This window comes from Symphalangus syndactylus, chromosome 3, assembly GCF_028878055.3.
Source record: "Symphalangus syndactylus isolate Jambi chromosome 3, NHGRI_mSymSyn1-v2.1_pri, whole genome shotgun sequence".
In the NCBI taxonomy this organism is placed as follows: domain Eukaryota; kingdom Metazoa; phylum Chordata; class Mammalia; order Primates; family Hylobatidae; genus Symphalangus; species Symphalangus syndactylus.
Window position 1 is genome coordinate 15392974 of NC_072425.2, and position 13999 is coordinate 15406972.

General features: G+C 50.1%; 1 pseudogene; it reads left to right on the forward strand.

Moving 5' to 3' along the window:
• Positions 1-12399: 12399 nt before the first annotated feature.
• On the forward strand, positions 12400-12895 carry LOC129478280 (small ribosomal subunit protein eS24-like; annotated as a pseudogene).
• Positions 12896-13999: the final 1104 nt, after the last annotated feature.

A 13999-nucleotide genomic window follows, 5' to 3' on the forward strand; every position in this document is an offset into this window, starting at 1 on the left:
GGAGCAGGGGTTTCCTCTGGGGACCCTGAGAGAAGGAGGCATTTTCACCACAGCTGAACAGGGCGGGACCCCAGCACCCGGGACCCAGCGGGATTTTGCCAAGGTGACAGGGGGCTGGCTGGGCCATGTGGCTGTTTGTTTGATTTCCCCCGACTTCCAAACTAGTTGAAATTACACACCGAGCATCGATTTAATTAAGTTTTCCGGTGTGTGGCATAATTAGTAAGACACACGACTGGAACTGGGTGGGCGGTCCCATCCCTGCTCTTGCCTGTTGGAATTCTCAGCCCTCGGGCCACAAAATATGGCAAGTTGTAACGTAGGGGAGGGAAGCAAGGGGCAAGTCAGCTGGAGCTGTCACCTCAGGATGCCAGGTGGGCAAGGGGAACCCCAGGCAGCTCTGCCTCGCAGAGGACCAGAAGCTGAGCTCAGATGACCCTTGGGGAGCCTGCCACCTTCCCTGGGGCCTCAGAAGCAGACAGGAGGAGTTCAAGAGGGGCCCTGCCCTGGCTATAGCATCAAAGGACTTCAGGACAGGATCACCTGGGGGCTGTTGGGCACAATCAAATGACAGATTGGCAGTTCCCTGGACACAGAGCCCCCGCTTCAGATCCTTCATACTTTCATCTCTCACATCCTGAGAGTGTGGGCCACCGCGGGAAGAGGCCTGCCGCCTGGTTGGTTGTTCTCCAGGCCTGCTGGGAAAGGCTGTCCCCATGGCCAGCTCCCTCCTGGCGAGGAGAGGCCTCTGTGTTCCCGTCCACCCGAATGGGGCTCAGACTCTCAGAATCCAACCAGAGCCCACAGTTTGTCATTGCGCATGTTGTGAACCGGAGGAACCTTCTCGCCCAGGGCAGGCCTGGAAATGCACACGGGGTAGGGGCTGGGCCCTGGTTCTGCCTGAGCAAGGGAGAGAACTGTCAGGGTGACCCCTCTGGTGTTTGAAAGCAGCTGCTGTGGTATGAACCACTCTCTGCCCCCTTGCCCGGCCCTCACTGCGGTCCTCGGCCGATGGCCTCCCAGCGCCACTGCCACTAAATGTCTCAGAAGTCCCCAGCTGCTGCTGGGGGGCCAAATCCAAATGACCCATTTCTTTCTTCTCCCCTTTGATCCCTGCCACGTTGGTTCCCACCCTCCCCTGGCTTTCCTCTGGTCTCCAGGCCTCCAGCGCTGATGCCCCTCAGGGCCGGCCAGGACCTCTTCCCGATCCCCTGAGTATTCTGCAGCTGCCAACGCCTTGACCCTGGGCCTGGCCAACACAGATTCATGATCATTTCCCCGCTTCCTCCGTTCTGACTCAGGCCACCCATGGGGCCCTTTCCCTGACCATCCCAAGGGGCCCTGAATCAGGACTGATCACTTTGCTCAGTGAACGCTGAGTCCCTGAGGGCAGCCCCAGTGTCTCACTCCTCACACATGTCCCCAAGGCTGAGTTCAGAACGTGGGATGCAATCATTGAGTGAACATTTATTAAGCACTGACTGTGTGTCAGGACCTGTCCTAAGTATTCTACATGTATTAGAGTACTCACTTAATCATTCCATCTGCATATCCTCCTGTCTCTCCTCCCGCCCAAGAAAACTGAGGCTCAGTGGGGTTATAAAACTTACACAAGATGACACTATTATCTTATGGAATAGCTGGGATTTGAATCCTAGTCTGGTCTGTCACAGTAGCACATGGGTATAACTGTGTGAAACAGCCTCTCATCCATTCCTCCTGCCCATCGACCCACCCATTCTCCCATCCATACTTCATCCATCCTACCATCCACCCTCCCATCCGTCGTCCATTCATCCTATCATCCATCCTTCCTTCATGCTCCGATCCATCCTCCCATTCTTCCTCCCATCCATCTTTCCATCCATCCTTCAACCATCCCCTTATCCATCATCCAACTACCTATCCATCATCCATCTACCCATCCATCCTCCTATTCAACCCCCACTCATCCTCCATCCATCCTCCTATTCATCCCCCACTCATCCTCCATCCATCTTTCCATTCATCCCCTCAGTCATCCTCCATTCATCCCTCAACCAACCTCCATCCATCCTCCATTCATCCCCATCCATCCTCCCATCAATTCTCCCATCTATTTTCCCATCTATCCTCCATCGACTTTCCCATTTCATCCTCCCATCCATCTTTCCATCCATCCTCCATCCATCTTCCCACCCATCTTTCCATACATTCTCTATTCATCCTCCCAATCATTCCCCATCCTTCCTCCCATCCATCCTCCCACTTATCCTTCATTCATCCTCTCATCCATCTTTCCATCCATCCTCCCATCCATTCTTCATTCCTCCCATCCATTCTTCATTCATTCTCCCATACATCCTCCTATTCATCCTCACATTCATCTTTCCATCCATCCTCCTATTTATTCCTCTGTCCATGATCCCATCCATTCTCCCGTCTATCCTTCATTCATCCTCCCTTCATCTTCCTATCCATCCTCCATCCTTCCCTCCATCTCTCCATCAATTCTTCACCCATCCTACCATCCATCTTTTCATGCTTTCACCCACCCATCCTTCATTCATCATCCCATCCATCCTTCCATCCATCTTCCCATCCATCCTCCCATTTATTATCCCATGTATCCTTTATCCATTCTCCCATCTATTCTTCACTTATTCTCCCATACATTTTTGTACCCATCTTCCCATTCATCTTTCCATCCATCCACCCATCCATCCGCCCATTCATCCTCCCATTCATTCTCCCTTATATCTTTTATTCATTCTCCCATCCATCCACCCTTCATCTTTGCATCCATCTTCCATCCTTCCACCCATCCATCTTTTTATCCATCTTTCTATCCATCCTCCATCCATCCTCCCATCCATCTTTCCATCCATACTCCCGTCCAGTCTTCGTTCATTCTCCCATCCATCTTTTTATCCATCCTTTAGCTGTCCTCCCTCCATCATCCTATCCATCCTCCCATCCATCCATTTTCCCAACTATCAATTCTCCCTCCATTATCCCATCCATCCTTCATTCGTCGTCCCATCCATCCTCCAATCATCCTCTCAACCATCCTTCCATCCATCCCCCATCCATTATCCATCTACCATCCATCCTCTCATCCATCTTCTTTTTTTTTTTTTTTTTTTTTTTGAGACGGAGTCTTGCTCTGTCGCCCAGGCTGGAGTGCAGTGGCGCAATCTCGGCTCACTGCAAGCTCCGCCTCCCGGGTTCACGCCATTCTCCTGCCTCAGCCTCTCCGAGTAGCTGGGACTACAGGCGCTCGCCACCACGCCTGGCTAATTTTTTGTATTTTTAGTAGAGACGGGGTTTCACTGTGGTCTGGATCTCCTGACCTCATGATCCGCCCGCCTCGGCCTCCCAAAGTGCTGGGATTACAAGCGTGAGCCACCGCACCTGGCCCCTTCATTCATCTTCTATCCATCTTTCCGTTTATCCTTCATCCATCCTCTCATCCATTCTCTCATCCATCCCCCATTAATCTCTTCACCCATCCTCCCAGCCATCCTCCATCCACATTTCATCCATCCTTCACCCATCCTTCATTCATCCTCTCATCCATCCTCCCATTATCTTATCCATCTTTTCATCCATCTTCCATTTATTCCTCTGTTCACCCTGCCATTTATCCTCTCATTCATTCTTCTATCTATCCTCAATCCATTCTCCATCTATCCTCCCATCCATCTTTCCGTCCATCCTCCCATCCATTCCTCTGTCCATCCCCATCTGTCTTTCCATCCGTCCTCCCATCCATTCTTCTGTCTATCCTCCCATGCATCCTCCCATCCATCTTTCCATCCATCCTTCAACCATCCTCCCATTCATTCTCCATCTAACTCTTCATCCATCCTCCCAGCCATCCTCCATCCATCTTTCATCCATCCTCTGGTCATCCTCCATCCATCCTCCTTCCACCTTCTCATCCATCCTCTCATTCATTCCTCTGTCCATCCATCCTTCAACCATCCTTCTATCCATTCTCCCATTCATTCTCCATCCATCTTTTCATCCATCCTTCATCCATCCTCTGTTCATCCTCCATTCATCTTCCTTCCACCTTCCCATCCATCCTCCATCCATTCTCCATCCATCCTCTCATCCATGTTTTCCATCCATCTTCCATCCATTCTCCCATCCATCTTTCTGTCTGTCCTCCCATGCATCCTCCCATCCATCTTTCCTTTCATCCTTCAACCACCCTCCCATTCATTCTCCACTCATCTTTTCATTCATCCTCCCAGTCATTCTCCATCCATCTTTCATCCATCTCCATCCATCCTCCATTCATTCACCCATCCATCCTCCCATCAATCCTCCCATCCTTCTTTCCATTCATCTTTCATCCATTCCTCTGCCCACCCTCTATCCATCCTCCCATCCATCCTCCTGTCTATCCTCCATCCAATCTCCATTCATCCTCCCATCCATTCTCCCTCCATCTTATTCTTCATTCATCTTCTCATCCATCTTTTCATCCATCCTCCCATCCATTCTTCTATCTTTCCATTTGTCCTCCATTCATTCTTCCATCCATCTTTTCATTCATCCTCCAACCATCCTCCCATCCATTCTCCCATCCATCCTCCATCCATTTTTTCATTCATCTTCTAAGTCATCCTCCATCTGTCCTCCATCTATCCTCCCATCCATCCTCCATCTATCTTTTATCTTTTCATCCATCTTCCCAGCTGTCCTACACACATCCTCTATCCATCCTCCCATCCGTCTTTTCATCCATCCTCCCATTCATTCCTCTGTCTATCCTCCCATGCATCTTCCCATCCATTTTCCTATCTATCCTTCATTCATCCTGTCATCCATCCTCCCATCCATCCACCCATCCATCCTTCATTCATCCTCCCATTCATTTTCCATCCATCCTTTCATCCATCCTCCCATCCACCCTTGCATCCATTTTTCCATCCATCCTCTGATCCACCTTCCCATCAACCTCACTTCAGTCTCTCCATTCACTCTCCTCTATTCCTCGTTCATCCTCCCATTCCCCCATGCCCCAAGCCCTCACTCAGGCTTTGTCATGCCTCCAAGCCTTAATATAGGCTCTTCTCTTATCCAGGTCTGCTTTTTCTCCTCTTTGTTGGCCAGGGGACTCACACCTATGTGGGACCTGCCCGATACACTCCACACCCCCTCCCCCTGCACCTGGCCCTGCCTCTGCAGTGCCAACTCCTCAGTGCCCACCTCAGTGCCAGCCACAGGTGGGGAGTTCTGGTGGCCTTGCTGGCCCATGACCTCATTGGGGCCTGCTCTCTTTTTTCTCACCCCGAAGCAGAGGGAGCAGAGCCACCTCAGGGGCATGCACGGTGGGCTGTGCCTTGGGGAAACACAACTAATTTTAACAACAGCCTTAGGAAAGAGACAAATCTGTCTCTTTATTCCCTCCTTGGGGAAAAAACTGTGTGTGCACGTGTATATGCACACATGATTCAGAGCATCAAACGCCACTGTGACTCGGGTGTCACCAGCCTCGTTTGCCCAGTGCTAGAGGGGAGAAACACACGACCTCCGGCCAGAGGATAGTGACTCTACATGCTGACTCTTGGCACCCAGGGCCTGGTGTTTGTCCAGATGCCCGAGCCCCTGGGGATGCCTTTGCCTGCCTATGCGGTGCTCAGCAGTGTTTCAGTGAACCTTAACCGACCTTGGGGGTCTGCTGGGCAGAGCGGGAGAGCCAATGTCTGGCTCCTGGCGAGTTGGGTGCCCTTGTGGCAGCTAATGACCCCCACGGCTCTCAGCCGCCTCCCTGTCAACTGGGGAGGGAGTGCTCCCAGGCTGCTGTGAGGAGGCAGCCAGAAGAGTGGGGACGGGCCTGTGTTGTGTGTTTCCTCCTCTCCAGAGAGCCTGACCACGGCTGATGAATGAGGGCGTGTAGCCCAATTCACTGTCCAGGGGTCCACCTTGGTGTTTGGGGTCCTCGCGGGGGTGTGAAGCTTCGGAAACTCTCCTCTGTCCCCCGGCGCCATCCTTTTCCCTTCCAAGACAGGATCTGGCCTCTTGAAATTCTGCACACTAATAAAATTGTAACTCATTTACATCTGAGATGGGGAGTGAGTGGCAGCGGTTGTCATGGAGACCATCTCCAGGGCCCGGCTGCCTCCGCCTCTCGGTGCAGCCGAGAGATCAAGAGATTCTCGCCTAGTGCTGCAGCTGGGGCCAGTCCTCATGCCTCCCGGGCACCCTGCCCTGCTCCCCCCATGCTGGGCAGGCCCTTGGGGGACAGAAGGGAGGCAGCCCCCCTTGGAAAGGCCCCAAGTTCTGCCAACGGTGTTCTGAAGGTCAAAGCCCCTCTGTCCTGACTGTGCCCCCAACCCTGCCCCTTCACCCCATGGGCCCTACTGGCTTCTTTCCCTCCAGACGGAGCCCCCCCCCACCGAGGGACACGAGGCCCTATCCCCACAGCACAGCCAACAATAGCACTCAGAGTGGGGACAGTTTCCAGAGAAGGGGCAGAGCAGCAGAGCCCAGAGCCACCCACAGATCTGTCCTCCTGGGGTCCACCCTAGGAAATGCCCCACCCTGGACTCCATGAATCCCAAGATGGAGAAAATGCCTTCCCTGGCCTCACAGAGCTTGCCTGCCCACAGGAAAGATGTTGAAATAACCAGTACTGGCCGGGCGCGGTGGCTCACGCCTATAATCCCAACACTTAGGGAGGCCGAGACGGACGGGTCACTTGAAGCCAGAAGTTTGAGACCACCATGGCCAACATGGTGAAACCCCGTCTCTACTAAAAATACAAAAATTAGCCAGGCATGGTGGCTTGTGCCTGTAGTCCCAGCTACTGGGGAGGCTGAGGCAAGAGAATTGCTTGAACCCAGGAGGCGGAGATTGCAGTGAAATGAGATCATGCCACTGCACCCCAACCTGGGCAACAGAGCGAGACTCCATATCAAAAAGAAAAAAAGAAAGAAGAAAGAAAGAAAGAAAAAGAAAGAAAGAAAGAAACAGAAAAGAAATAACCAGTGCTGTGACTCCATGCCACATGCTGTGCTGAGGCCTTCGCGTGTGAGATCTTGTCTCAATGTCAAGGTAACACAATGCAGTGGGCAATACTTTAAGTCCCCATTTTATCACGAACAAAAAGGTTTTAGACAGGTGGGTGGATAACACCCAAGTTCTGAGCCCTGGAAGGCATAAGGGCTGGAGGCAAAGCCAGATCTCCTCATTCTAAAACCATCATGGTAAAGCTGATAAGCTGCCGCAGAGAAGAAGCAGAATGAAATAACTATAAGGAAGCAGGGTCCATGCAGTCAGAGAATGGGGTGAGGGAACAAGGGGGCCCTCAAGAATCATGACATCTAAGTTGGGTTTTGAGGGATGAATAGGAGTTCCCCAAGGGAACACGTGGAAGAAGAATGTTCTGGGCAGAGGGAACATGTGCAAAGGCACAGAGGTGAGAACCTGCCCAAAACATTCCAATACCATCGGCTGGGTTCTAGGGGGTGACATGGAGGAGGGAGGCGTCCAGTAGGAGCCGAAGAGGGAGCCAGGCCCCAAGGGGCTTCACTCGCCAAGCTGGGCGCCCTGCACCTTATCCTGCAGATGAGAGATTAAAGAGCTGGCTCCAAGCAGGCCCACCCCTGACATCTGTGGGCCCTGGGGCAGGAGTAGAAATGGAGGTCCCCGTAGAAAAGGTCTAGATGTTTCCAAGTCAGAGAAGCAGCTAGGACGCTGCTGGCTAACGAGCTCTTGCCAGGCTCTCATTTTTATTCTTGTCTCTTCAGCGTTTTCCACCAGAACGTGAACTGGGCCGCGGGCCACAGTCCCCCAGCCTGAAGGGAGACTTGTGAAATGTCGATTCCTGGGCCCTACCCAGGGGGCCATGCTGCGATAAGGATAAGGTGCTACCTTTAAGAGTTTCCCCTGGTGATAATTATACATGAAAGTCAAGAGAAGCCCCCACCTCCACCCTCTGCTGAAAGTAGCAGGAGTCTGATGGGTGAGGGGTGGGGGTACAACCAGATTTGTGTTCTAGAAATGGATCCCCAGCTATTGGGCAAAGGCGGGCAGGGAGGAGAGTTGGGAGGGGCAGAGGCCTGGCAGCACCTAGGTTGGAGAGGGTGGTGGCCTGGTGACAGGGCAGGACGGTGTGGCTTTGCGGGGGCAGAGTGGAGGGGGTGGTACGCGGTTGCAGGAGCCGTCGGGGGTGGAGGTTGTGTCAGCAGAGGCTGTATTTGAAATTCACAATAGACAGGGCCTGGTGCTGATGAGGCTTGAAGGTGAGCAGGGATCCAGGGCAGCTCCTTTGGGATCATAAAATCTAATCAGGCTGCAGGAGGCCTGAGCCCTGGGCGGACTCCATTAGGCAAGAGCCCACTCCGCTCTGCTGATCTGGGCATCCCTGGGGCCCCTTAAGTGTCACACTGAGGGTCAACTCAAGGCTCTGAGTGGCGAAGAAGAATTAAAAGCCCGCCTCTGTCCCCGCCCACCCCGATCCCCTACAGGAGCCTGCAGCCCTGCTGGGGAGGCTGGAGGAGCAGCTGGGAGCAGCAGGCCACCAGGAAGGAAAGGTGGGCATGCCTCAGGGGTGGGGGGGGTGGAGTGGCCAGGAGGAGAGGCTTCCTACTCGAGGAGGACTTTGGACCCTCCCACTTTCCATACACGGTTCCAGAAATCATCTTGATAATAAAAATAATAACCGTGAAAACCACAGCAGCAACTGTTGCCCTTGATTGAGCAGTTTTTGTGCCAGGCACTGAGCACGCAGCAAAATGGCAGACTGGGTTCTCAGATTCTGAGCCATGGGCTGGAACCAGCTTTCCCTGTGCCAAGCAGAGAGGGGCTTAAAACTCAGCTCCTACCCTTGGAACACTCCCAAGCTGTTTGGTCATGAGACTGCTGGAGATGCCTCTCTGGGAGCATCTAGAATGCTCTAGAAGGTCCATGCCTCTCTAGAAGGCTATGCTGGCAAACACCAGCTTTTGAGACCATGGAGGACTAGACCGTATTTATCAGCTGCAGGAGTTCAGAAGAGGGAGAGCTCGTGGGAGCTGCTGGGAAAGGCATGACTAACTTGAGCTGAATGCTGAAACAGCGGCCGCATTTGAAGAAGGGAGAGGAGGTGGAGAGGGGATCCTGGGAGGAGGCTCCAGCCTGGGCAATGGTGTGGGAGTGGGAATGCAAAAGGAGTTTAGAGAAGGTCAATCAGCTGCAGCGGCTGGCGAGTCACAGGAGGCAGGGATGGACACAGATCAGCCCTGGTCTGGTGCGTGTCTTTCCGCTTATTTCTATACATCCAGGAGGGTTTGACACCAGGACATCAAGGCATCCACCCTTGTCAGGCCTGGGATGGTGCCCCACTGTTGGGGATGGGTTTGGTGGGTTCCTAAGAACAACAGCCACCCAAGAGGAGGCCTCGTCAAGAAGGGGACTGAGCTGAGGCTCTTGGGAAAATGGAGGCCTCAGATCGCCCCAAAATATTGGAAAAAAGGTTCCCATGCCCCACACCCACCTTGACCAAGGGCCTAAAACCAGATAGGCAACAATGCAGGTCCAGTCATCAGCTTGGCCTGACTGTCCCCTGTCTGCCTCTAGCAGAAGTGAATACCTTGGGTCCAAACCCTGCTCCGCCGTTTACTGTGTGACCCCAGACAAGTTCCTTAACCTCTCTGAACTCAATTTTATCACTCATAGAGCCAGGATAAAAACTCTAACCTCCAAAAGTGTATTGATTTGTTTTAGGATTAAATGAGATGAAGCTAAGAACTCACTTAGTGGAGGTTGCAGTGCAGAGATCACACTTGAAAAATGTTACTTCCCTCCCTTCCATCCTTAAACTCAGGGACGGATCAGGTGTGACCACAGAAGGTGCCCACGTGACTTTGTCCCTTGAGTTTCCACAATCCTCACTGCTTCTGCATCATCCAACAGTGGGGCCAGGCTGAGAATCCCACGTGATACAGACCTGGTTGCTGTCTGTCTTTATATTTCACATTTAAATCTATGATCCATTACTAGCTTATTATTATTATTATTATTATTCTATTTTGAGACAGGGTCTTGTTCTGTTGCCAGGCTGAAATTCAGTGGCACAATCACAGTTCACTGCAGCCTCAACCCCCTCCCAGGCTCAGGCAATCCTCCCACCTCAGCCCCCTGAATAACTGGAACTACTGGCATACACCACCACACCTGGCTAATGTTTGTAATTTTTGTAGTGATGGAGTCTTGCTTCATTGCCCAGGCTGGTCTCAAACTCCTGGGCTCAAGAGATCCTCCCACCTTGAACTTCCGAAGTGCTGGGGTTACAGGCATGAGCCACCATCTCCAGCCTGCTAGTTAATTACTAGTAATTTTTATCCCCCCTCTAATCTGAAAGGAGCAAGATAATTTTGGTATAAGACATAAGGTTTGAATTGCAGCTCCACTTGTGCAGTGAGCAACCTACACGACTGTCCATGTTGGGTCCTGGAGCCCCCATCTTTTCTTCTCAGGCTCTGTTATTCCTCAATGGATGGAGTTTTGACAAGCAGTCCCCAGGCAGTAGGGATGAGGTGGGCTGTGCATTAGACCAGACTAGTCAGGCCGGGGCTTCTTGCTAATGGCAGCAAATTCGCTTAGTGCATTTTTTAAAAAGTAGATGTCCAAGCTGGGTGCACTGGCTCATACCTGTAATCCCAGCACTTTGGGAGGTTGAGGCAGGAGGATCACTTGAGCTCAGGAGTTTGAGAACAGTCTGAGCAACAAAGTGAGACCCCGTGTCTACAAAACATTTAAAAAGTAGCCGGGTGTGGCGGTACATGCCTACAGTCTGAGCTACTTGAGAGGCTGAGGTGCGGTGAGCCATGATTGCTTCTCTGCACTCCAGCTTGGGTGAGAGAGAGAGAGAGACACTGTATCAGGAAAAAAAAAAAAATCTGGCCAGGCACGGTGGGTCACAACTATAATCCCAACACTTTGGGAAGCCATGGTGGGCAAATCACTTGAGGTCAGGAGTTCGAGACCAGCCTGGCCAACATGGTGAAACCCCGTCTCCACTAAAAATACAAAAATTAGCTAGGCAAGGTGGTGCATGCCTGTAATCCCAGCTACTCGGGAGGCTGAGGCACAAGAATCGCTTGAACCTGGAAGGTGGAGGTTGTAGTGAGCTGAGATCGCACTGCTGCACTCTAGCCTAGGCAACAGAGTGAGACTCTGTCACACACACACACACACACACACAAAAGATATCCAATTGTTCATCATTTGTTGAAACTTCATGTTGAAAAAAAGTTTTCTTTATTCATTGATTACTACACAGTCTTGACCTCCCTCATTTTGCCAGCCTTGCTATCAGATCCTTTGTCCTTTTCATTTCTTCATTTAATAAATACTGAGGGATAATTGGACACTCATATGCAAAATATGAATCTTGACCTTTACCTCACACCATATACAAAGATCTACTCACAGTGGATCATAGACCTAAACATAAGATCTATAACTGTAAAGAACTTTTAGAAGGAAACCTAGGAAAAGATCTTTGGGGCTGAGCACAGTGCTTCATGCCTATAATCCCAGCACTTTGGGAGGCTGGTTTGGGAGGATCGCTTGAGCCCAGGAGTTTAAGACCAGCTTGGGCAATATGGTGAGGCCCAACTCTACTAAAAAATACTAAAGAGATGGGGTCTATAGTGAGACACCGTCTCTCCCAAAAATTAGCTGGATTTGGTGGTGCATACCTATAGTCCCAGCTTCTCGGGAGGCTGAGGTGGGAGGATCACTTAAGCCTGGGAGGTGGAGGTTGTGGTGAGCTGAGATCGCCCACTGCACTCCAGCCTGGTCAACAGAACAAGATTATGTCTCAAAACCAAAAAAACAAAATATTTGGGACTTGGCATTAGGCAAAGAGTTCCTAGATATGACAATGAAGCCTAATCCATAAAGAAAAAAATTGATAAGTTTCAGCTCATAAAAATTTACAGCTTTTGCTCTAAGAAAGATACTGACAAGAGGATGAACTATGAAAAAACATTTGCACATCACATCTCTGACAAAAGACTTGTATCCAGAAATTATAAAGAACTCTAACAACTCAACAGTTAAAAAAAAAAAAAAAAAAACTCATTAAAAGTGGAAAAAAGACTCATACAGACACTTCATCAGAGAAGATACAGGGATGACAATTGAACCTATGAAAAGGTGCTCAACCATTATTAGCCACCAAGGAAATAGAAGTCAAAATCACAATGGGATATCACTACCCACCTCCTTAGATGGCTAAAATAAATACTGATAATTGCAAATGCTGACAAGTTTGCAGAGCAACTTGAACTCTTGTACATTGCTGGTGAGGATGCAAAATGATACAACCACTTTGGAAAACAGTTTGGCATGTTCTTAAAAAGTGAACCATATTCGCTCTTTTCATCCCTGGCTGTCTGAGGATAGGCCGCCATCATGAATGACACCGTAACTATCGGCACTAGAAGGTTCACGACCAACTGACTACTTCAGAGGAAACAAATGGTCATTGATGTCCTTCACCCCGGGAAGGCAACAATGCCTAAGACAGAAATTCGGGAAAAAACTAGCTAAAATGTACAAGACCACACCGGATGTCATCTTTGTATTTGGATTCAGAACTCATTTTGGTGGTAGCAAGACAACTGGCTTTGGCATGATTTATGATTCCCTGGATTATGCAAAGAAAAATGAACCCAAACATAGACTTGCAAGACATGGCCTGTATGAGAAGAAAAAGACCTCAAGAAAGCAATGAAAGGAACGCAAGAACAGAATGAAGAAAGTCAGGGGGACTGCAAAGGCCAATGTTGGTGCTGGCAAAAAGTGAGCTGGAGATTGGATCACAGTCGAAGGAGTAAAGGTGCTGCAATGATGTTATCTGTGGCCACTGTGGATTTTTCATGAGAACATTAATAAACTAAAAACTTCATGTGAAAAAAAAAAGTGAACCGTATTCATGTAGTATGATGTAGCCATCCTACTCCTGGACATTTATCCCAGAGAAATGAAAACTTAGGTCCATGCAAAGACATATACATGAATGTTCATAGAAGCTTTATTTGTAATAGCCTGGAAACAATCCAAATGCCCTTCAGTGGATGAATGGATAAACAAACTGTGGTCCATCCATACTGTGGACTATCACTCTGTAATAAAGAGGAGCCAAGAATTGATAGAGGCAACACCTTGGACAGAGCTCAAGACCATAACGCTGAGTGAAAAAATAGCCAATCTTAAAAGATCACACGCTACACAATTCCATTTATATGACACCCTCCAAAAGTCAAAATATAGAGATGGAGATCAGTGGTTGCCAGGGGTTAGGGGTGAGGCCAGGGCATGGCTACAAAAAGATAAGAAGAGGAAGCCTCTTCAGGTGATAGAACTGTTTTGGATGCTGATACTGATGGTGGTTACACAAATTGATGCTTGAGATAAAATTCATAGAACTGTTCTCCAAAAGGAATTTAATTAAAATGCAACTTGAAAAAAAATGATGTAGCGGCTGGGCGCAGTGGCTCATGCCTGTAATCCCGGCACTTTGGGAGGCCGAGGCAGGTGGATCACCTTAGGTCAGGAGCTTGAGACCAGCCTGGACAACACGGTGAAACTCCGTCTTTACTAAAAATACAAAATTAGTCAGGTGTGGTGGTGCACGCCTGTAATCCCAGCTACTTGGGAGGCTGAGGCATGAGAATCGCTTGAACCTGGGAGGCGGAGGTTGCAGTGAGCTGAGATCGTGCCATTGCATTCCAGCCTGGCTGACAGAGCAAGACTCTGTCTCAAAAAAAAAAAAAAAAAAAAAAAAAGATGTGGTGCCGCGAGTTCTCAGGTAGTTTCTTCCCACAACCCCATAGGCCATGGTTCTTCCCCTATAGCACCTTGGAAGGGATTAGAAAAGGGCACCGCCTCATGTGCAGAATGCAGCCTGTGCCAGGGCCCTCAGCCTGGCAAGTGGAGGACTGGCTGAATTGCAGCTCCACTTGTGCAGTGAGCAACCTACACGACTGTCTACGTTGAGTCCTGGAGCCCC